At 38.1% G+C, this 22,756-nt stretch overlaps 1 protein-coding gene and 1 non-coding gene across 4 annotated transcripts in view; one reads left to right on the top strand and one right to left on the bottom strand.

Moving 5' to 3' along the window:
* The window catches only part of Lrba (LPS responsive beige-like anchor protein), a 537,266-nt gene that overhangs the window by 29,484 nt on the left and 485,026 nt on the right, over positions 1-22,756 (top strand). The window lies entirely within an intron of this gene.
* LOC115063934 lies at positions 18,122-18,252 on the bottom strand. The gene has a single exon (XR_003843798.1). It is a non-coding gene; the product is annotated as a small nucleolar RNA SNORA17 (small nucleolar RNA).

The raw sequence follows: 22,756 nt of genomic DNA on the forward strand, positions 1-22,756 counted from the left end.
TCATTCCAACTGTGGAGTCTCAGCCTTTTTTCTTGCCTGCAGAAATTTTGGGAGTCTAAACATTGTTCCTTATTTTTCCCCTCCCTTCCTCCCTCACATGCTCATAGCAGCCTCTTTTCCTCCTCCTCCTCCTCCTCTACTTTCTCCTCTGTATGTGTGTACATGTGTGTCTATGTGTTCATGCATGTATTTATATATGCATTTGGAAGCCAGAGGTACCTCTGGTCATTCCTTAGGAACTGTTAACCTTGCTTTTTGAAATAGTGTCTTTCACTGGGGTTGGGGGGTCTCTGGATAAGCTAGGCTGCCAAAGACCTGCCAGTCTTGGGTTCCTCAGTGCTGGAGATTGAACTTTGGTCTCAGTGGTGACTGAGTGAGTACTTTACCAATTGAACTTTCCCCAAACCCATCCCTCTCATTTATTATTAATTTTTTATTTTAAGATTATATTTATTTTATATCTATGAGTACACTGTTGCTGTCTTCAGACACACCAGAAGAGAGCATCAGATCCCATTGCAGATGGTTGTGAGCTACTTTGTGGTTGCTGGGAATTGAACTCAGGACCTGTAGAAGAGCAGTCAATGCTCTTAACCTCTGAGCCATCTCTCCAGCCCCACTCCTCATTTTGCTCTGTCAGCATATCTCTGATTCTCTAAGCTGACAATGTTTCTGCGTATATAATAGTAATAATAATAAATAGTTGTGTTATTATTATTATTTTGATAAGGTAGTATGTAGGCCAGGCTGGCTTCTGAATTCTGGTCTTTGTCCACCACTTCCTTAATGCTAGTATTATTGGTATATGGCATCATGCCTGATTTTTATGTGCCTCTGGATTGAACCTGGGTTTTGTATGAGTTAGACAAACACTGTACAGCTGAGTTACATCCCTCACTCTAGACTTTATTTTTTGGAGTGGTCTTAATTTCACAACAAAATTGAAGTATATGCCTTTGATCTTCTCTATTCTTCTGTTTGTTTTACAGATGTCTTGTTAATTTTGCCCACAGAACAGCAATATTATCCCTAGTTAGTCTTTATTCCATAGCTGCTTGATTAAGTCTGTTGATGATCTGAAGTGATTCGTTCTTTTTTTTTTTTCGAGACAGGGTTTCTCTGTATAGCCCTGGCTGTCCTGGAACTCACTTTGTAGACCAGGCTGGCCTCGAACTCAGAAATCCACCTGCCTCTGCCTCCCGAGTGCTGGGATTAAAGGCGTGCGCCACCACGCCCGGCAAGTGATTCGTTCTTATATTTGTTCTTTTATGGTTTTTTCTTTTTCATGGTTGATGGTTAAAGGTAATTCTGATTAATTTTTAATTTAGTGCCATTAAAGATTGATCGAAGCTGTCACATATCTGTGTGCGCAGGGCTTTACAGTTAGGGTTCTCCTTAGTGACCTCATTAATATCAAGATAATATTTTATCATTTTGTTTTATGTTCACTTTAAAATGGTGAAAGCATGGCTTTTGCATTTATGAATTCTTTCTATTCAAATATCTTAATTATCATATATAACCTTGTCTAACAGTAATGTGTTTTCCTTCCATTCCTGTTTCATCTTTTAATATGTCAGTGTGTATAAATGATAAGGACTTTTCCAAACAAACCAAAATAATTAAATCATAATAGCATTAATCATTCTTTTAAAAAAGTGATTTTTAAAAATTTTTATGAGTATTTTTGCTGCATGTATGTATTTGTACTACAAATCTGGCTGGAGCCCATGTAGGACAGGAGAGGGCATCAGATCCTGTGGAGCTGGAGTCATAGATAGTGTTAGGTTGCATTGTGGGTGCTGGGGACTGAGTCCTCGGGGAGAGCAGCAAGTGCTGTTAACCACCGAGCCACCCCTGTAATCCCCATTCATCACTCTTAGAAACAATTTGTATTTTTAAAATACAGTTCCTCAGATAGTCACTGTACAAACTTGTGTTGTCTTGTGTCCTCAGTCTAGTTTTGCATAGAGTTGTTCTTTGATAGTGAACTAAATGATGATTGTGTCATCCAGGCTATGGTCTCAGCCTCCTAGTTCCTTTCTGCAGTGGGCTGAGCAGGCATTGTAAAGTGAGCCGTGGGCTAGGCATTGCAAAGTGATAAAGCTTCCCAGTGAAAGCATATGCAGGATAGGTGTTTGAGCTTTTTCTTTGTTTTCTTTTTTAAAAGAATTTATTTCTATTTTTGGTGGTACTGGGCTGCAATCCAGAGCCTGGCACACACAGGCAAATGCACTACCACTGTGTTATACACCCCTAAGTCCAATTTTATTTTTTTTTTTGAGACAGGGCCTCAATATGTAGCTCTGGCTGTTTTGGAACTCACTATGTAGACCAGGTTGGTCTCAAACTCACAGAGATTGTCTTGCTTTTTCCTCCAAGTGCTGGAACTAAATGTGAGTGCCACTGCATACAATATATATTATTATTTTAAAAAGGAAATTAAGTAATGACTCATCTGGTGAATAATTGAACAAAGTTTTTTTTTTTTTTTTTTTTTTTTAGATTTTTTTTTTTATTATATGGAAGTACACTGTAGCTGTCTTTAGACACTCCAGAAGAGGGCGCCAGATCTTGTCATAGATGGTTGTGAGCCAACATGTGGTTGTTGGGATTTGAACTCAGGACCTTTGGAAGAACAGTCGGGTGCTCTTACCTGCTGAGCCATCTCACCAGCCCTTGAACAAAGTTTTTATTTATAAATCTTTAGGCATTTTATTACTGTTCTGTGTTCGTGAGTGCATGATCTGTGACTGTTAACAGGTATGTGCCATGGCATGTTTGTCCCGGTCAGAGGACTACTTTGTGATGTGGATTATGTCCCTTCACTTTAAATGGGTTTTGGGGGATCAGGCTCCGGTCACCAGATGACATGACAAGAGCCTTTACTGCCTCAACAGTTTTGCCTGTCCCTAGACACCCCTCCCCACTTTTCATGTGTATATTTATGTCCTCTTTGTATGTGTATGCACATTTGCATTTGTGTGTATGTGCACATGTGCGTATATTTGCTTGGGTATGGAGGCCTGAGGTTGATGTCTAGAATCCTAGTGGATTGCCCTCCAACTTATCCTTTGAGGCAGTCTCTGTATCAAGCCCAGAGCTCAGCAATATGGCTAATGTCTCTAGTTAGCTTGCATCAGGGATCCCCTGTCACACCCACACAGTGTGTACATGGGGTCTGAAGATCCGAACATTCATCTGTTTGCACAGCAAGTGGCTTAACTACTGAGCCATTTCTTCCTCCAGCTTTTTGTTTTGACACATCATCCTGTAGTTACTAGAACAGGATAGATTTTTATGCATTTTGCTTCTTTTAAAACACTAGTTTACAATAAGAAAATCTGACTTGATAACGAAACTGATTTATTGACATCTTTTTACAATGGCAGTTTCTGATCTTTAGGTTTGTTAGTCCCAACACTAGAAAGATACCTGGTTAAACTATTAACTTACAGAAAGTGAATCCATGTAATCCACACCCAGGGAGAATATGACACTGACGTGCTTCTGGGAGTGTGTTGCTATTGGATACAATTTCAAGGTGGGAAGTAACTTTATTGTTTAGTGTGAGACAGTCAGTTTGCTACATTCTACTTTGTTGCTTTTAGAAAATGCAATTATTTTGGTGGAGGGTCTAAAAAACATAGGGAAAAAAAAAACCCTTTAAAGTCTTTGCTTTTCTTGAGTGGGAAATCCTTTTACTCAGATGTCAGAGGAAACATGACAGTGTCTCCTTCCTCATGTTTCCCCTTTCTGTTTTCCCAGCTCCCTGAGCTCAGGGCCTTACACGTGTTGGGTAAGTGCTCCACCAGTGGGCCTCAACCAACTCCCCTCTCCCCAACAGGCAGCCTGTTAGTGGTGACAAAAGGGGCTTGGTTTATATTTTTCAAAAGATGCTGAGATTTTTAAAAAGTTTGGTTTATTACATATATACACTTTTGTTTTTTTCTTTGTTTGACAATTTGCTTCTGTTTATTGTTTACTGTTTCTGTTTACTATTCTAATTGTTTATTTTTAGTCATTGAGTCATTTTAAAGCTCCTCTAGTATTTGTTGAAGCTATTTGTATATTGACTTAAATATTACAGTTCTTTTTGCTTAAACATTGTTTTTTTCTTTTTTAAAGTTAGGGTCTCCTGTAATCTAGGTTTGTTTTTAATTCACCATAGAGTCACAGATGACTTGAAACCCCGATCCTCCTGTTTATAGCTCAAGTGTTGAGATTATAAGCGCGTGCCACCTCTTCTGGCTTTGTTTAAATCATTTTCAACCTTTTAGGATATATATACACATTTTTAAGTTTCTAAAGAAAGTTTCCTGTCAAGCCTTACTGAGTATCCTGGCTTCTAAAACAACACTATAGGCTAGTTTTATGTGTACTATTTCTAAAGCCAGAGAGATGGTGCTCATTCTTTCTTTTTAGAGCTTTCTGAAAGTGTCTTTCTGTAGAGGTAAGGTATGCTAAACTTTAAAAGTTGGGGAGTGGGGTGGGCTGGTGAGATAGCTCAGTGGGTAAGAGCACTGACTGCTTTTCTGAAGGTCCTGAGTTCAAATCCCAGCAACCACATGGTGGCTCACAACNACTGGTAATGAGATCTGATGCCCTCTTCTGGTGTGTTTGAAGTCAGCTACATTGTACTTATGTATAGTAATAAATAAATCTTTGGGCCAGAGCAAGCAGGGTCCCCAATGAAGGAGCTAGAGAAAGGACCCAAGGAGCTGAAGGGATTTGCAGCCCCATAGGAGGAACAACAATATGAACTAACCAGTACCACCAGAGCTCCCAGGGACTAAACCACCAACCAAAGAGTACACATGGTGGGACTCATGACTCCAGTTACATATGTAGCAGAGGATGGTCTAGTCGGTCATCAATGGGAGGGGAGGCCCTTGGTCTTGTGAAGGGTCAATGCCCCAGTGTAGGGGAATATCAGGGCCTGGAAGGGGGTGGGTTGGTGAGCAGGGGGATGGGGGAGAGGGTTTTTGGAGGGAGACCAGGAAAGGGGATAACATTTGAAATGTAAATAAAGAAAATATATAATAAAATTAAAAAAAGTGAAATCTGAATCAGAATATAAGCAGGGAAAAATTGATGTTTAAGAGAAGGGGCTATAAAAATACTGCTTAGGCATTTTGCTTTTCATTTAATACATTTATTTTGTTAGTAATTCTTTTTTATTTATAACCACAACCCCTGATATGCATGTTGCTTTTTTTGGGTCATAAAAATCTTCACATAATACTTTACAAGGAAAAGAATGAAGAAGATCATATGCTAAAGATCGTTTTTCTAGTGTTAGTGAGCTATGGTATGGTACTTTTCTGTGAGTTTCTGGGCTACCATATATATATATATATATATATATATATATATATATATATATATATATGCATTAACATAATTTACAAAATAATATCCATAGTATCTCTTTACTTCCTCTCTTCTCTGTGTTTCCAGGACACCATATTTTGTTTTCCCCACCTCCTTACTGTTGACATTGATAAAGAAAACCTGAAAACAACGTTATTAGCATGTCTCCATATATCATTATGTATTTTCCTAAAGCTTTTATAAACAAATATAACTTCATATATTTCATGCCTTTGGTATACAGAAGGTGGCACACTACCTCGTAATTGCATCTCATTTTTCTTCACTAGTAGCTTCTTATCTAGGTCTTTGTAAAGCAACATAAACAGCTCTATTATTTTATAACATAGATGCTGCAGAATTTTCCATTGTATGAATGGGCCATGGTTGAATCTACTCCTGTTTATTGAGTTTTTTTTTCATTCATTTGTAACTAGCAATAATACTGTAAAATAATTTTATATTAGATCACACTTTTGTTGTTGTATTTATAAGATAGAGTCCTAGTGATGAACTCAGGAGTTGGTTAGAGCCATGTACAGGTTTGGTATGTGTTACCAAATTATTCTCCTAAGAGTGTCTCTCACCTGAACTCTTTTTATTTTTTATTTTTATTTTTTTATATCTAGGCAAAGAACTTTATTAGCCTTTTGCAAACTTTATTCTCAGGCTTCTTCAGTTTAATTCATTCAGCTTGCTGCAAAGAATGAATTAGGTAAAAGAGAAAACGGAAAAGAGCTGCAGTGTCCGGGGTGCTTAGGCTTAAAAATACTAGTGATCTAGATTTTTATCAGATCCATAATAAACAAAAAATTTTAAAAAGCAGTCATGATATAAAATAGCAGCTCCTGTAACTTCTGCAAGTGTCACCTTCTTCAGAAGTTGCCATAGGTCAATTTGCCTCATTCCTGGTTTAGGATGCTGGGAAGCATTGCTGTCAGCTGCTTTGTCTCAGCGTGGCCTGTCCTGTGAAGGTGTCTGCTGCCAGGGATGCCTGAACTTTAGAGTTGTTATAATGGATCACTGTTCCTTGGTTTGTAAACATGTTCACCTCTTCAATACTAGAGATATTGTTTACTCCTAACTTCTCTAAGGAGAATTGCAGTTTTTTTTATCGTATGCTGTTACTGTTCTGTGAACCATCATCTTTCTACGAGCAGTTCCTTTTCCACCAATGTGCACTGGTGCCTGCAGTTTGCCAAGTTTTTCCTGGTTCATGATCATTTCTTTCACCTTGTTGGAGTGGAAATGGGGCCCTGCGGGGAACTAAGGTTCATGCTCAGGGGCTCTTGGGCAGACCAGCTAAGATAAGGCGCACACATCTTGATTAGTTAGAAATTTAAATTTACATTTCTGTGACTAAGTTTAAACATGTTTTCATTGAATTGTTCTACTATACCCTTTGCCCATATTTATTTAATTACTGGTTTTTAAAAGTACTCATGATTTAGAAACTTGATTAAAGAGATTGGTCCCTTTTCTCTGACATCAACAGCAAGTTGACTCTTCCTTCTTAGAGATGCTATGGACTAGAAATGTTTCGTATTTTAGGGATCTTATTATTAGCAATTGTCACAGAGGGGAAATATTTTATTGCTTAGAGGGGAAATATTTTATTGCTTATGGTTTTATAATTGTTGATAGATTACAGGATAAGTAAGCACATTTGAGGAATAAATCTAGTTGGAATCTGTCACAGTTTAAAACATGAATAAGAGAAACCTTTTCCTACAGAGTCTCTAAAACCCAGAACCTTTCCTAGCTTGCTTCCTAGGACTTAAAAATTTATAATGTAAGATGTCAGCACCTCTTAATTTTAGTTTTCCTAAGATGTTGTAATCATGAGTAGCCTCTATCAACTGAGCAGAGAGGGAAGTTTATGAAAGCTTAGATATTATCCAGTTTTATGTACTTTTTATTTATGAATCAGTAGTATTATCCCCAGGACAAAAATAGAAGTATGATCATGTATTGACAATGAGAACACTAAATTCTCTTTAAGAGATTATTAAATTAAAAGCTAAAATAAGGTTTATGTAAATTTATATGTAAGCTTGAACTGTGAATTGGAAGTAACTCAATAACTCATGGGAATCTGGGACTTGCCCTCACAGTGTTATGAACATAATTCCTCTCATCTCTTTGTCCTCAACAATTAAAATTGGAAAACAATCACATAATCAGGATCAACTTTGTGCACCAATGGTGTAATCCATTATTTCTTCTTTGTGTGATGAGCAGCATGTCAGAGTAGAGGCAAACAGGCACATAATCAATTCTTAAAATCTTAAGTAAAAAAGGACAGAGTTCCCACATCTTGGCAGCAGGTTTGCAGATGCCTACAGCATGGTTATTGAGATGACAAAGGCCAGCAAAGGCTAAAGGTGAGCGTGTCTTAGGGCCTGTCTTGGCAGTTCCCTGAGATACATCTTTGTAAACATAACAACTTGTCCAAGATCCATGTGACTTTGGGGAGTGGGAGCTATAGCTATGGAATATTCCTTTGCAGGACAAGGATTCAGATATGCAGCTAGAAGTAGGCCCAAGAGCAAAACACTGACGTCTCTCTTAGCCCTATGGAAAGATAGCCTTAGGATCAGAGTAGGGTTTCATGGTGGGTACATGTGCTGTACTCTATGCCAGTCTGGGAGCATTGGTGTTGGAGCAGTACTAATGCGGAGGCATGTCTGACCACTGGAGTCTGAAGTAACAGTGTACTTTTGGCCTCTCGAGAACCCTTTCTTGCTTTTGAGTATTTTAGGCCATCCAACCTTATGCTATCCTTCTACTCAGATGTTTAAAGATTTTTGTTTTCCTTCAATATTTTGATAAATATTTAAGTTTTTTTCCGTGTTGGAGAGTGAACTCTGTAACTTTATTTTTTTTTTCAAAACACATTTTTAATGATGGTTCTTAAAAGCTTTAACCTGCCTTTTAGCCTACCAGAGGTAGTGAGAAAGAAAGGATACAGGGGAAGTGGACCTGTTTAGAAATGGTTCGTTGGAGCAACTCCCATCTGCTTTGTCAGGAAATTGACAGTTCAGTTCACAGGTCAGCAGCGGCAGCTCCATCCACTTGCAAACATTTTACGGATATATCAGCAATCCAGTTCGGTAGAGTCAGGATAGATAGCAAACACGAATCAGCAGTTGTGGCACTACCTAGCAGAGACAGCCAGGCCTCAGTCTCAGCACAAGTCAGCAGGAGGGACCAGGGCCAACAGGAACATCAGGAGAAGTTCTCAGCTGTGCCTCTCTCTGCAAAGCAAACATCAGCAAAGTCCAACAAGCATTGCACAGCTAGCTCTATAAAGCAAGCCTAGCTTAGCCTCCATCACTGTCAAAAGATAGAGTCCTCTTTATACTCTCCAAACATCACATGTCCTCCATGGGGCTCTCCTCAGGGAGTGTCTTGCCTCAACATGTGAATCTGTCTCAGCTGACATCACTCTACCAATCAGCACTAGTCCTGTGAAGTGGCAAGAAGCCTCAGCACACCACCGGAAGTTTTTGGGTGTTTCTGTCTATGGAGTCCTGACAAATGGAGCTCAACAGCACATGTAAGGTGGATCAATAATAGCATGCACGTCATTAGCACAGAATACTTCATCATGTGTCCTTTCATGTGCTTGCTTTAGCACCTGTGTCTGCTTCAATGAAATGTTCCTTCATGTGTTTGCCCCAGCAAAACACCATGTAACATAACTGACTTCCCAAAGAACCCTTAAGTTTCCACTTCAGAACTCAGTTCTTCTATGACAAACAAGTGCTTTACTGCTGAGTGACACTCTTAGCCATAGTCATATACATTTTTGATCAGTTTGAAATGTGTTTTGGTTTCAAACCTGTTTCCAACTAAATTTTTCCATACTTATGACTTCTTGCCTATTCTAATGCAATCTTACTGATTTTTAAAAATCTCCTTAGTATCTTGAGATGACACTTAAAATGAAACACAGAAAAGCCATACTGCATAGTGGTGGGGTACATAGACATTGGAGTTAGCATGCCTTGGTTTTATTTCTAACAGCAACACTTTCTGGTTCTGAAATCTTGTACATCTGTTTGTATATGCCTCAGTTCCTTGAAATAAGAATGGTATAGTACTTTTATGTATTTTGTAGAATATTTAATGAGTTAATATATATAAACTCCTAGTTCTTGATAAAGTGTTTTAAAATTGCTTCTATTATGGTAATTTTCTTTTATTTTTGGTCTATTTGTGGATTTTCTATTTTCATCCATAGCTAGCTGACATTCATGCACAGGTATTACACTTTAAAAAAACCTGTTTTGAATTATGCTTTAATCTTCTGATAGAGGAACTTTCCCATTGTTCCTCTTTTTTTTCTCGTGTTTCCTGGCTATTCTTGCTTGATAACGTTTTCCAAAGATTGTATATTTAATTTATTTTCTACTTATTTTTGTTTGTTTTTTTTGTTTTTGTTTTTTTTTTTTTGAGACAGGGTTTCTCAGTATAGCCCAGGCTGTCCTAGAACTCACTTTGTAGACCAGGCTGGTCTCGAACTCAGAAATCCGCCTGTCTCTACCTCCTGAGTGCTGGGATCAAAGGTGTGCATCACTACACCTGGCTCTATTTTCTACTTCTAATAGAAAGAAAAGGGCAGAAAAATTTAAAAAGCATATACTGTTCTTTGTTTTTTAATTCATTTTCTGCAACTGATAACCCCTATGAAGTTAATAATTTCTCAATTTATTTTTCTAATCTTTGCCTTTTTTGTGGCCAAACTCTTGTCATGACTTTATCGATGGGTATAGACCTTCTGTTTTATCCCTGTTTGCTTTGGATATTGTGGATGTCTTAACAGTATTTCTAGTTTATTCTTATTCCTGAGCATTTTTAGATATTGGTGAGGATTAAGTATAAAAATGTAAATTATTTTCAAGCGAATTTTTTCAGAGAAATTGTATAGTGATTCAAGAATGCATTCTGAGAATGTTGCTGTTTAAGGTGTCTGAAGTGTGGAGATTGAGTTGTCATCGAAAGTTTATTGGCAGTTAATGCAAGGAATAGTCATGGTATTTATTTGTGATTGAATGTTTTTTTTTTTTTTTTTTTTTTGAGACAGGATTTCTCTGGCTGTCCTGGAACTCACTCTGTAGACCAGGCTAGCCTCGAACTCAGAAATCCACCTGCCTCTGCCTCCCAAGTGCTGAGATTAAAGGCGTATGCCACCACTGCCCGGCGAATGGTAGATACTTTAAAGCTATAAATTAAACAGTCAAAATACAGGTTACATTAAGATTTCATTGTAAAATAAGATAGATCACAAAACAAGACAAATAAAATGAAGGACAGATAGCCTGGAAAGCACCGCCAGCTTAAGCAGTATAATGTTTATATATAATATAATGTTTATAGGTTTTTCAGAAGCCCGCTAATAGCATTTTTTTTCCCTCCTCAAGTGTAGACTTAAAACTATTAAAAATTTCTTCTTTTTATTCTCTTATCCAACAACATATTCTTGGGTTACAGTCTAGCTTTGCTTATTTGTAATTAATTAACCAATTAATTAATTTGATTCTTTGAGACAGGTGCTTACTGTAGCTGCCACAGCTGGCCTTGAACTTGCTATGTGGCTGAAACTGGTCTAAAATTTCTGCACCCTCTGCCTTCACCTCCCAAGTGCTAGAGTTTCAGGTATATAGTACCACACCTAGCCTAATATACTTCAAAAGTATCAGATGAATTTATTTATTGAAGAACCTGGAACTTGTGACATTTCATAGTGTTTCTGTCTGGATGTAGTTAAACATATCCTGCATTTTGGCAGCACAATCTAGAGCCTTCTTCAGACTCAGCTTCCATTCCTGTAACTAGACTGTAGGTGGTGCTGTGTTCTTTCACTGGAAGCAATTATGCCTGGTTTCTCTGTGTGAGTGATGTTATCGGTCCTGGTATTCACTATCCAAATGCATTTATTTGCCCGGATCTAAAAAAACAAAAATAACAAAAACATGTTGATAGTGTCTGTCTGTCTGTCTGTCTGTCTGTCTGTCTTTGTCTGTCTGTCTGTCTGTCTGTCTGTCTGTCTCTCTCTGTGGTATGTATGTATTTAACTGGAATCTTTCAATGAAAAAACAGTCATTTGTTTACCTAGTGGTATGGTCACCTGTGTACATTTATAGAGGGCAGAATAAATGCATAATTCTTTCCTTTAATTTATTAATTTCCACAGTATCCGATAATTCTGCTTTATAATTTTTTTTTTTTAGAGCAATGGTTCTTAAGGGTTGCATATCAGATATCTTACATATCAGGTATTTACATTATGATTCATAACAGTAGCAAAATTACAGTTATGAACTGGCAATGAAAATAATTTTATCTTTGGGAGTCACCATAATATGAGAAACTGTGTTAAAGGGTCGCAACATTTGGAAGGTTGAGAACTACTGCCTCAGAGGAAACCAGTAAATTTGTTCTTGTGATTTAAAAATTCCATAAACAAATGGATGCTCATCACTGATATACAGATTGATGTGTCTTTGGTCAGTAGGGTCTAATAGGTCAAATAGGTCTAATAGGTCAAATAGATCTAGATTGCCCCCCTTTTTTTGAAGATTTATTTATTGATTTTATGTATAAAATCAACACTGTGGCTGTCTTCATGTCTTCAGACACACCAGAAGAGGACATCAGATCCCATTACAGATAGTTGTGAGCCACCATGTGGTTACATGTGGTTACTGGGAATTGAACTCAGGACATCTGGAAGAGCAGTCAGTGCTCTTAACCACTGAGCCATCTTTCCAGCCCAAGACTGGCTCTTGAGTTTTTTTGTCAGGGCTTTTTTGATTTGATTATATTCCTGCTATTGTGTATGGCAAGATAACTTAAGCTCAGTTTTTCATGATATTCTTTGGTCAGAAGTGCTTTTTTAGGGTTTCAGTGTGGGTACTATGCACAATCGTTATTACTTTGTTGGCTATTGCTCTTGTAGTTTTCACTACACACATAATATTTTTAAATAATACCAATAACAGTTTTATGTATTGAAGTGTGTGTGTGTACATGTATATGTGTATAGATCCAAAGATTAATTATCTTCTGAGTTCCTAGTAATACTTCTGTTAAGCAAGAGGTTAGTTGTCCTGATCCTTACAGGACAACTTGAGCACATTCTTGTCTGTATCTACTTGAAGTGTTTTCATCATGAAAGGCTGTTAGATCTTGAAAAATGCATTTTTCGTGTTTATGGAGATGATCATATGATTTTCCTTGTCATGTTAATCATGCAGTATGTAATTTATTGTTTTTTGTTGTGTGTATGCATGTATGTATGTGCATAAGAATGTGTGTTTGTGTATGCAGGTGCCTGTGCATGCTTTTTGTGTGTGGAGGCCAGAGCTCAACCTTGTATATATATTCTTTTCATCCACTGTCTTTCTCTCTCCTTTTTTTTATTGTTTTTTTTTTTTTTTTTTTTTTTTTTTGACACATGTTTTCTCACTGGCCTGGAACTCTTCACATGGCTGAGGCTGATTGGCCCGCAAGCCCCAGGGATCCAGATGTCTCTGCCTCCCCAGGGTTGGCATTAAAACTATGCCACTTTATTTGGCTTTTTAAATTTGTGGGCCTTGAACCTAGGTCCTAGGTATTTTACTGACAGAGGCATCTGTACAGCCCCATATTTGTTAATTTTTATATGTTAAACTAAACTTGTATTTCTAGAATAAATATGATTTGCTTACTGTGTAGAATTACTTGTATATGTTGCTAATATTTTTGTTCTCGTGTGTTAGTGATCTCTCCTGTACTTTGTTAGGTCTAGCACAAGGGTAATACTGGCCTCATTGACTGAGTTGGAAAGTTTTCTCTTCAGTGTTTTTGAGGAGTTTGTGAAGAATTACACTAGTTCATTTTTTAACAGAAACTATCAGAGCTCCAGCTTTGCTTTCGATTACTATCTCTTTATTTGTTTCTAGTCTATTTATCTTTTCTCTTTCTTCTAGAACTAGTTTCAGAAATAAGCGGCTTTCCAGGAATTTGTTCTTTTTATCTAAGTCGTTACTGTAGACACATATCTGTTCAGAGTATTCTTTTGTAGTCTCTCTTTCTCCCTCTTTTTTTTCTGTAAGGCTGGTAGTAGTGTGCTCTCTTTCATTTCTGATTTTAATGATTTGAATTTTTTTCATTTTTCTTGATCAATCACATTCAATTTTGTCAATGTTTTTCTTTTTTCTTTTTCTTTTTTGAGACAGGGTCTTGAAATTGATAGTTTTTTAGATATTCTATTGTGAGATATTTGGTTTTCAAATATAGTCTGTAGTTTACCATTTTATTCATTATACACATATTAATGTATTATACATATTATATATACATATATATTTATGCAAATATTAATATATATTAATTTTTATAAAGTCCGATTCATTAGTTTTCCCCAGGGAATGTGCTTTTGGGTCTGAAGTCTAAGATATAACAGTATATACTTTGTGGAGAAAATAGATTATTCTTTTATATTTTCCAAATCTTACTGTTCTTTAAAATAAGGCTTCAGATTAGTAACTATAAAATCAACAATACATTTTAAAGTAGCTTGGAAGCCTTGAGTGACTGGAAGATTGAATGATAATAGTTGTAGGATGCTTGAACAATAGGAATATTCAATAGTATGTAATTTTACAGCTATAAACACATAGACACAGTATTGAGGTGATTGATTTGAATATGGGATGTATGACCGTTCGCTATCTCTCATATCCTGTGGTGTTTCAGTCCATGTAATGGAAGTTCAGTGGACTTCTGACTACTTGTCACCAGTGACAGATTTCTGATTTTTAAAATATGACAGTGTTATAAATCACTAGTTTGCTAGATTGAACTAGTAATCTATTAAAGAACATGGCTGTATTTACTGTAGATAAATGCAAATTTAAAAAGGTTCTGTGTATGAAGGTTTAAATGATTTATTATCCTTCAGTTCATTCCTGAATCTGAAGTTATGTAATGGATTTAGAAAATTTCATTTCCTGTTTGAAGGTTTAAATTTACATATTTTTCTCTAATGTAAGCATTGGAGCTTGGTCAATAGAATATACAGTAAAACTCTCCGACAATACTATTGCTTAATTTTTGGGGGGTTATATTACAATGTCAACTCTTTTAAATGTATAGGGTAGGTGATTAAATATACACACTTATTATTTTGGGGGTAGAGATTGAGGGAGAATTAAAGAAATGGAGTCAGTAAGTGGCTAAAGAATTTGTGTTCACATGAGCTTTCCTTCTCTTTAATTTGGCTTCTTTTTTCTATCAAGTTGCAATTCATATTGGTTTTCGGAACTAACCAGTGGAATAGCTAATCCTATAACAAGTCCTCAGTTCACACAGTTGTGTTGTCTTAATGTTCTTTTTGAGACAGTCATTTCAGTTGCTGAGGCTATAGTGTGCACCATCAGAACATAGCTTGTTTATTTACTTGTTTCTTTCTGAGGCTGGCCCTTGGGTTTTAGCCCAGGCTGCCTTGAACTTGTGGTCTTCTTGTTCCATGCTCACCACGGCTAGGATTATAGGCACCATACCTAGATCTACTTATTTTTAAAATTGAATCTTTTGTTTTTAAGATATTTTCAGACTCACATGCAGTTGAAAAAAGTAAGAAGAGAAATTCTATCTTCTTCATCTACTTTCCTCTAATGTGAAAATCTTACAAAAACACTAGAGTGCTATAATCAAGATAAACTTTCCAGCACGCATGGGTGCCTCCTGATGTCCCCCTGGCCGGGCCTCTTTCTCCTGAAGCTGTACTGCATTGGAACAGCTGAAAACCACCAATCTTTTTTTTTTTCCTTCATTATTTTGCCAGATGAAGTATATTATATAAATGGAATAGTATGAATACCCGGTTTTTTAATCTAGTACAATATCTTGAAGATTCATCCAGACTGTTGTGTGTGTCAGGTGTCTGTTCCTGCTTATTGTTACATAGTAGGTATGGTGAAGGTCTGTTTTCCAGGCTACTTTTTATTTCCAGGCTATCAATGAGTAAGTAGCTATAAATATTCATGGTATATATTTTTCATTTGGTACGAGTTCATTTTCTGGGAAAAAAGCAAGGTGTGCATTTGGTAGCTCAAATAGTAGTGGCATGTTTAATTTTTGAAAGAAATTACTGAACTGTTTCTGTAGTGGCTGTGCCATTTCACACCCCCACCAGCAATATATGAGTAATTCAGTTTCTCCATAGCTTTACTAGAAATTGATGTTACTGTTTTTATTTTAATCGTTCTGATTGATGTGTTCTGATACCTATTTGTGGTTTGAGTTTCCTTAATATATGTAATGTTGAACTTTTTTCATATGACTATTTGTTTTCTTTGTGTCTTCTGTGAAGTACATTCTGTTCTTTGGTTTATTATCTAATTAGTTTTTTTTGCCTGCTATTGTATTTGAGAGTTCTTTGTATATTTTTTTTTGTATATTTTAGATATCCTCTCAAATATTTGGTTTACAAATATAGTCTGTATGTAGATTTTTTGTAAGCAATAGTTTGTAATCTTTGATAAAGCCTAATTCATAAGTTTTTCCCATTTAATTTGCTTCTGGGTATGAAGTCTATGAACTCCTAAATTAGCACTGAGAATTTTCTTTTGTTGTTTTTCTAAAAGTTTAACATTATACATTTCAGCCTATGGCCCGTATTAAGCTGTTTTGGGTTGGTGTGATGCTGGTAAGCATTTTGTTTGTTTATTGATGTCTAGATGCTGCAGCCTATGTGATGAGAACATTGTCTCCACTAAGGTGCTTTTTACATCTTTGTCAAACCTCAGTTGGGATTGTGTATTTCTAAGTTTTGTTCTATTCCATGGATTTATACGTCTGTCCTCCTGATAGCTCCACATGGTACTGATCACTAGAACTGTGTAGAAACCTGGAGTTGGGTAGGCAAGATTCCTCCCATTTTTTCTCTTTTAAGATTGTTTTTCTGTTCTCATTCATTTCCTTCTATATAAATCTTACAATAATTATTTTTGTCCTTCTGCAAAAATCTTTTGGGGATTTATTTTATTTTATTGTTTTTTTTTCAAGACAGGGTTTCTCTGTATAGCCCTGGCTGTCCTGGAACCCACTCTGTAGACCAGGCTGGCCTCAAACTCAGAAATCCGCCTGCCTCTGCCTCCCAAGTGCTGGGATTAAAGGCGTGCGCCACCACACCCGGCTCTTTTGGGGATTTATGATAGAAACTATTAAATGAACCTATATCACTTTTGGGAAGTGTTGACTTGTATAAATATATACCTGTTCTTCATTTATTGAGATAGAACACTCAAGTTCTACATGTTTTGGTGGTTTTTATGGCTAAATTGTTTTTATATGTCTACTAGTTGTAAATGTTGCCATTTTGATTTCATTGCCAGTGTTGTTATTGTTTTTTAAATTTTCATTGATTCTTTGTGAATTTCCTCTTGTGCACCCTAACCCCACTCAATGTCTTCCTTGCCATGTACTCGCTCTCTACCCTTGCAACCTCCTCCTGAACAGAGGAAAAAACATCTCATATGGAAGCTGTCGTGGGTCACAATGTGCCCCTTGATATACACTTTGGTCCACACTTCTTTGCTTGCAAATATTCACCACAATTCCTCATTGGTCTGGTGCAACGCCTCTGGATTCTGCTACTCTATTAATAATGGAACCTCACCAGGACTCCTCTGGGATATCCTGTTGTTGCCCTTTGTCATGGAGATCATGTGGTTTTGCATATGTAGGTATCCAAATGAGGTAGATGTTGGGTTGGGTCAATCCAGAGCCCTGGATCTGGGCCTGAGAGGAATGTGAGTTTGTTAGTCCATGGGCTATATCATTTTCATTCCTTTGGGGCTCCATCACAGGCAACCGCTGCTACCAGAACCAGCTCTATCCTGCTCTCCAGGTGAGGTACAGGACCTACTTTTACAAGAGCTGCAACTGGTGAGGGGCAAGACTAGATTTCTTGCTGTCATGACCCCAGAGCCAGGTCTCATACCTGTGACAGGTGGTAAGGGGGAAGCAGGGGAGGAGGTGAGAAGGGTACGTGTCTGTCTCTGTTCCATGCCGCAGCATGGGAGACGAGTGGCAGGGCCAGCTCTCCCACACGCATACCCTCCGGCTAGGTTACTAGGAATTCCTGCAATGTTCAGCCCTCTCTCCAGAGTATTGCAGATATAGCTTACACCAGGGCAGTAAGGACAGTTAGGACAGCTCTGCTGCTGTCAAGTGTCCAGGGCCAGCTCTCCCCCATGCTCAGGTGAGAGGTGGGGCAAGTTCTGCACAGCCCTCAGACATCAGGATGTCCCTGGGGTCCAGCACGGACCAGGGGCATCCACCTGGCCCTTGGTGGTAATAGACCCCTGCTGCTGCAGGGCCAGATGGTGGTAGAAGCATAGGCCAGGACCCCACCATTGTCCCAGGAGATATCACCAGCTACTCACATCAGGTTGATCCTCACTACTCTTGCGTCTCCAGTTCTGCCTCTCTTCATTGTACCCACATCCTTCTGTTTCTCTTTCTCTTACATTTCTTTTCCACTTACTTGCTCCTCTTTGTGGCTGCTGGGGTATTTTGAGTTTCTGGGGTTGTCCCAGGAGTGGTCTCAGAAGTGTTATACCCTGCTCTCAGGCATGGTCTGACACCCCTGTACCCCAGGTCTTGCCAGGTGCTGGACTGGTGATCATCTTAGTCTAAGTCTGAGCCCCCTGGTGCTGGATTGGTGGTCCCCTTAGGCTTGCCTTTTTCAGAGAGTGTTAGGCTACTAGGTATTCAGACTCACAGATCAGAACACTGAGAGTAGACATAACCTCTCTTCTTTCTGCCACTAACTGACGCACATGTGACATAGCAGCTACACCTGCAATGCCTCCATATTGCCATCGTTGATAGAATTGTATTTGTATGTGTCTTGTAACCTGACCTTTCTGGAATATCACTTTCTTTTCTTTTTAGTCTTTCAGATGTTAATGTGTTTTATTTATTATTTTTCTTCTGTTATTTATTTATTCACTTTACATCAAAATTGCAGTCCCCACCTCTTCACAGCCCCCCTTCATAGTCCTCTCGCCCTGTACAGTCTCCCCCACTTTCACCTCTGAGAAGCAGGAGGCACCCCTGGACACCAGTTCACCCTGGCCCATCAAGTCTCTGCAGGACTAGGTCCATTCTCTCCCACTGAGGCCAGACAAGGCAGCCTAATTAGGCGCACAGGGTCCACAGGCAGGCAACAGAGTCAGGGTAAGTCCCCATGAAGACCAAGCTGCACGTCTGCTGCATATGTGCTGGGGGTGGGGGTGGGGGTTCTAGGTCCTAGGTGCGTGCTCTTTGTTTAGTGGTTCAGTGGTTAAGAACGCTGGCTGTTCTTTCAAAGGAAGGCCACATCTTAACTTTGTTAAGGTTTTATTCATGAAAGGTAATCTGTATGTGTGTGTTTCTGGTAGATTCAACTCTAGTGTTTTTAAAATCTTTTTTCTATTTTTGTTTTGAGTTGAGAAGCACAAAATTTTGAAACATTTAATATAAATATCCAGTGAAATTATGTGGACATAGTTTTTTTTTTGTTTAAAATTACAGATATTTCCATAATAGTTACAGGGTTATTAAAATTTCCTATTTTATGTTGAGAATGCTGCAGTAGCTTGTATTGTTGTATAAATTGGTGCATGCCCTCTAAATTGTCAGATTTTGTGTTTAAAGTTGTTGATGTTCTACTTTCTTTCAAGCCCCCCCCACCCTTACACCCATTTTTTTTTTTATTAGATATTTTCTTCATTTACTTGGGTTTTTCTTTCTCATGCCTTCTTTTTTCTCTCTTTTATGGAGTTTTATTATTTATTATTTTTATGTATATGCGTCTCTGTATATGTCCAAGGAGGTCAGAGAGGTGTTAGCTGGAGTTTCAGGCAGCTGTGAGTTGTTCAATTCGAGTGCTGGGAATCAGACTCTGTAAGAACATTGTATGCACTTAACCACTGAGCCGTTTCTCCCCCTCCCCCATCTCTTAAGGAAACAAATATGCAATATAAAAGATCAACAAGAATAAAACAAAACTATCATACTAAGGAACAAAAAAAAGGAGGGCTGGAGAGATGGCTCAGTGGTTAAGAGCACTGACTACTCTTCTGAAGGTCCTGCGTTCAAATCCCAGCAACCACATGGTGGCTCACAGCCATCCATAATGAGATCTGATGCCCTGAGATCTGACGCCCTCTTCTGGTGCATCTGAAGACAGCTACAGTGTACTTAGATATAAAAATAAATAAATCTTAAAAAAAAAAACAAAAAAGGAAATCAAAGCCTAAGAAATGAACACACATACATACATACACACATATGCACGCATATACATATATGTATGCCTAAATATGTTCAATCCTCAGTCTGTTTAGTATTGCTTATATGTACATGATTTCAGGTATTGGTATTAGTTTTGATTTTGGTATTGGATAATTGTTTAGGGGGGCCCACTCCTATTTCTCCCACTTTTAGCATTCCTTAGATCTTCAGTTGTATAGGTATGGAGACCCATGAGATTTCTTCTAGGTTAGCATGTCCAGTGACATTGTGCCTTTTCAGGTCTTGTTTATGCAGCCATATTGCTGAGGTATCATGGGTGATGTTTCCCTGTCATTTCTAGGACATACATTCTCACTGCATTTCCTAATCCTCTGGCCCTTAAAATCTGCCCGCCCCTCATGTTCTTTGAGCCTTGGGTACAGTAGTTATGCTATGTATGTATCAGTTATGTTTTTTCTGTAATGGTCTCTGTTGCAAAGAGAGGTTTCTTTGATGAGTGGTGAGAGTTCTGCTTATCTGTGGATATAAGGACAGAGGTGTATAACACGGTTTGGAATTGTGCTGGCTTAGTAAAGTGCTGGTAGTAGGTTCTCCTCTCGTTTGAGAAGATGTTTGGCTTAGGAAGTTGGCTAGGTTTCCAATACCAGGCATGATTTGTTTTTCCTGTTGAGTGGGTTTTAAGTCTAATTAGAGAGACACTGGTTACCATCAGATATGAGTACCGCTGTTGCACTGTTAGGGTTATTGTACCACACCAATACTTGTAGTTGATGGGTGTTGCAGCTGGGTAGGACTTAGGTGCTCCTTCTCTTGGAACCTTGCATAGCACTTTCTAGGACTGTGAAAGATAGTATTTAGGGAGGAGGCCTTCAAGTCAGATCTGTCTCGGGTCCTCCTGGTCTCGTGTCAGAAGTAGCATAGCAGCTAAACTTTAACCTGTGTGAAGCAACCAAGGGGAGCATCAATAATCTATATTGTTATGGAGGTCTCTAGGACTCTCCTGACCAAGAGCTCAAAAGATGGTTTCTTATGCCTAATATTGGGGTTTTTGTTAGTCTATGGCTCTTGGGTAGAGTATTGTCAGCCTAAATGGGATAGCTTCATTTAAACGAACTCTCTCTCTCTCCCTTTCCCTCTCCCTCTCCTCTGTCCCCTTCCCGTGCTGTGTATATGTGTGTGTTTGTGTTAGAGTTATTTTTAGCTTTTTGAGAATTCTCCACACTGATTTCCATAGTGGCTCCACCAGATTTCAGTCACACCAGCACTGAATAAGGCTTCTCTTTCCCCCATATTCCTTCTAGCGTTTCTTGTTAATCTTAGCCATTCTGACTGGAGTAAGATGAAATATCAAAAATTTGCATTTCTCTTATTGCTAAGGATAACGAACACTTTTGGGATACTTATTTCTTAAATTATTTATTTTTATCTTATGTGTATGGTTGTTTTGCCTGCATGTATGTCTGTGTACCACATGCATGCAGTGCCTGCAGAGGACAGAAGTCAGATCCCCTGGAACTGGAGTTATAGATGGTTGTGAGCCACCTTGTGTGTGTTTGAAATTGGACCCTCATCCTCAGGAATGAGATGCTGGATCTGTATGCTTCAGGATTTCATTCTGTCGTCAGATGGACCTGGCCAGTGTGATTATTGCATCAGAAGTTACCACTCTGTCATTAAACTCAAGCATAAGTCTGTGAAATCAGGGACTGTTCTTGTAATTAATTGACTTTTTATATGTCTGTATACCATGTGTGTCTGATGCGTTTGAGGCCAGAAGATGGGCTTGGATCTCCTGGAACTGTAGTTCCATATGGCAGCAAGCCATCATGTGAGTGCTAAGAACGGAGCCCTGGTCCTTGGGAAGACCAGACAGTGTTCTTAACTGATGAGCTATCCCTCCTTCCCAACAACCCCCACTCCCTTCAAGTTTTTAAAAGACAAGGTCTAACTACGTAACCTTGGGTAACTTGGAACTTGTTATCTACACTATGTTGACCTTGAACTCACAGAGATCTGCAAGTAGAATCTTTTAAAAACTAAATCCATTTTCTTCAATTCAAAAGCTTTCTGTTTTCCTTGGATCCTTACCTGCAAACATTTTGAAGGTGAAGCATAAAGGTTGCTGTTGTGGTGTTGACCATGAAGCTTGCAAAACTTCTTAAAATTAAAAGCGCTTTCTCCCCCAAACTGGACTCCAAGAAAATATGTACTTTTTAAAAAAAAGAAATATGCAATGAATATATGATTTAGAAAGTGAAAACCTTTTTAAACTTAGTCTTTCAATATAGCCATCATTAACAGTCTTTGGGACTTTTCCTGTAGAACTATTATCATATATAATACATAAAATGATATATTTATGTAAGGAGAACATAGAATGCCTACCACCCAAGAGCTACTACCATCCTTTCAAGGTTGAAAACAAATAGCAGTCTAGAAGGAATTTCTGACGTAAGACAAATGCAAAATTTTAAAGTGTTTTAATTTTCATTAACAGTTAATTTTAGTAGAGTCCACACACATGTGTACACACCCACATGTTCACATACATTAAACAAATAACTATAATAAAACAGAGTCACAGGTGGATTTTCTCAGGTATATAGATAGCTTCTAAGAAACTTTAACCACATACATTAGTTAAGTCAGTATAGTGGGGAGACCAAAAAATCACAAGAGATTTCTGAAGAGTAGGCGTGTACTTGTCCTGTTGACTGCTGCAGTGATTCTGTAGTTTTCAGGGTTCATGGATTTACTGCACTATAATTTTCATCATGGGATGAGTGCTTAGCTTCTGACATGGCTCCTCTAGCTATTGCCACCGTTTATGTATCTTATGTACTATGAAGGTGGACAGTTGGGAAGACTGGTCATTCATTGTTCTCTCTTTCTGTGTTCTCTCTCTCTGTGTTCTCTCTCTCTGTGTTCTCTCTCTGTGTTCTCTCTCTCTCTCCTCTCTCCTCTCTCCTCCTCCTCCTCCTCCTCCTCCTCCTCCTCCTTCTTCTTCTTCTTCTTCTTTTCTTCTTCTTCTTCTTCTTCTTCTTCTTCTTCTTCTTCTTCTTCTTCTTCTTCTTCTTCTTCTTCTCTC

Source organism: Mus pahari, chromosome 4 (genome assembly GCF_900095145.1).
Source record: "Mus pahari chromosome 4, PAHARI_EIJ_v1.1, whole genome shotgun sequence".
Lineage (NCBI taxonomy): Eukaryota > Metazoa > Chordata > Mammalia > Rodentia > Muridae > Mus > Mus pahari.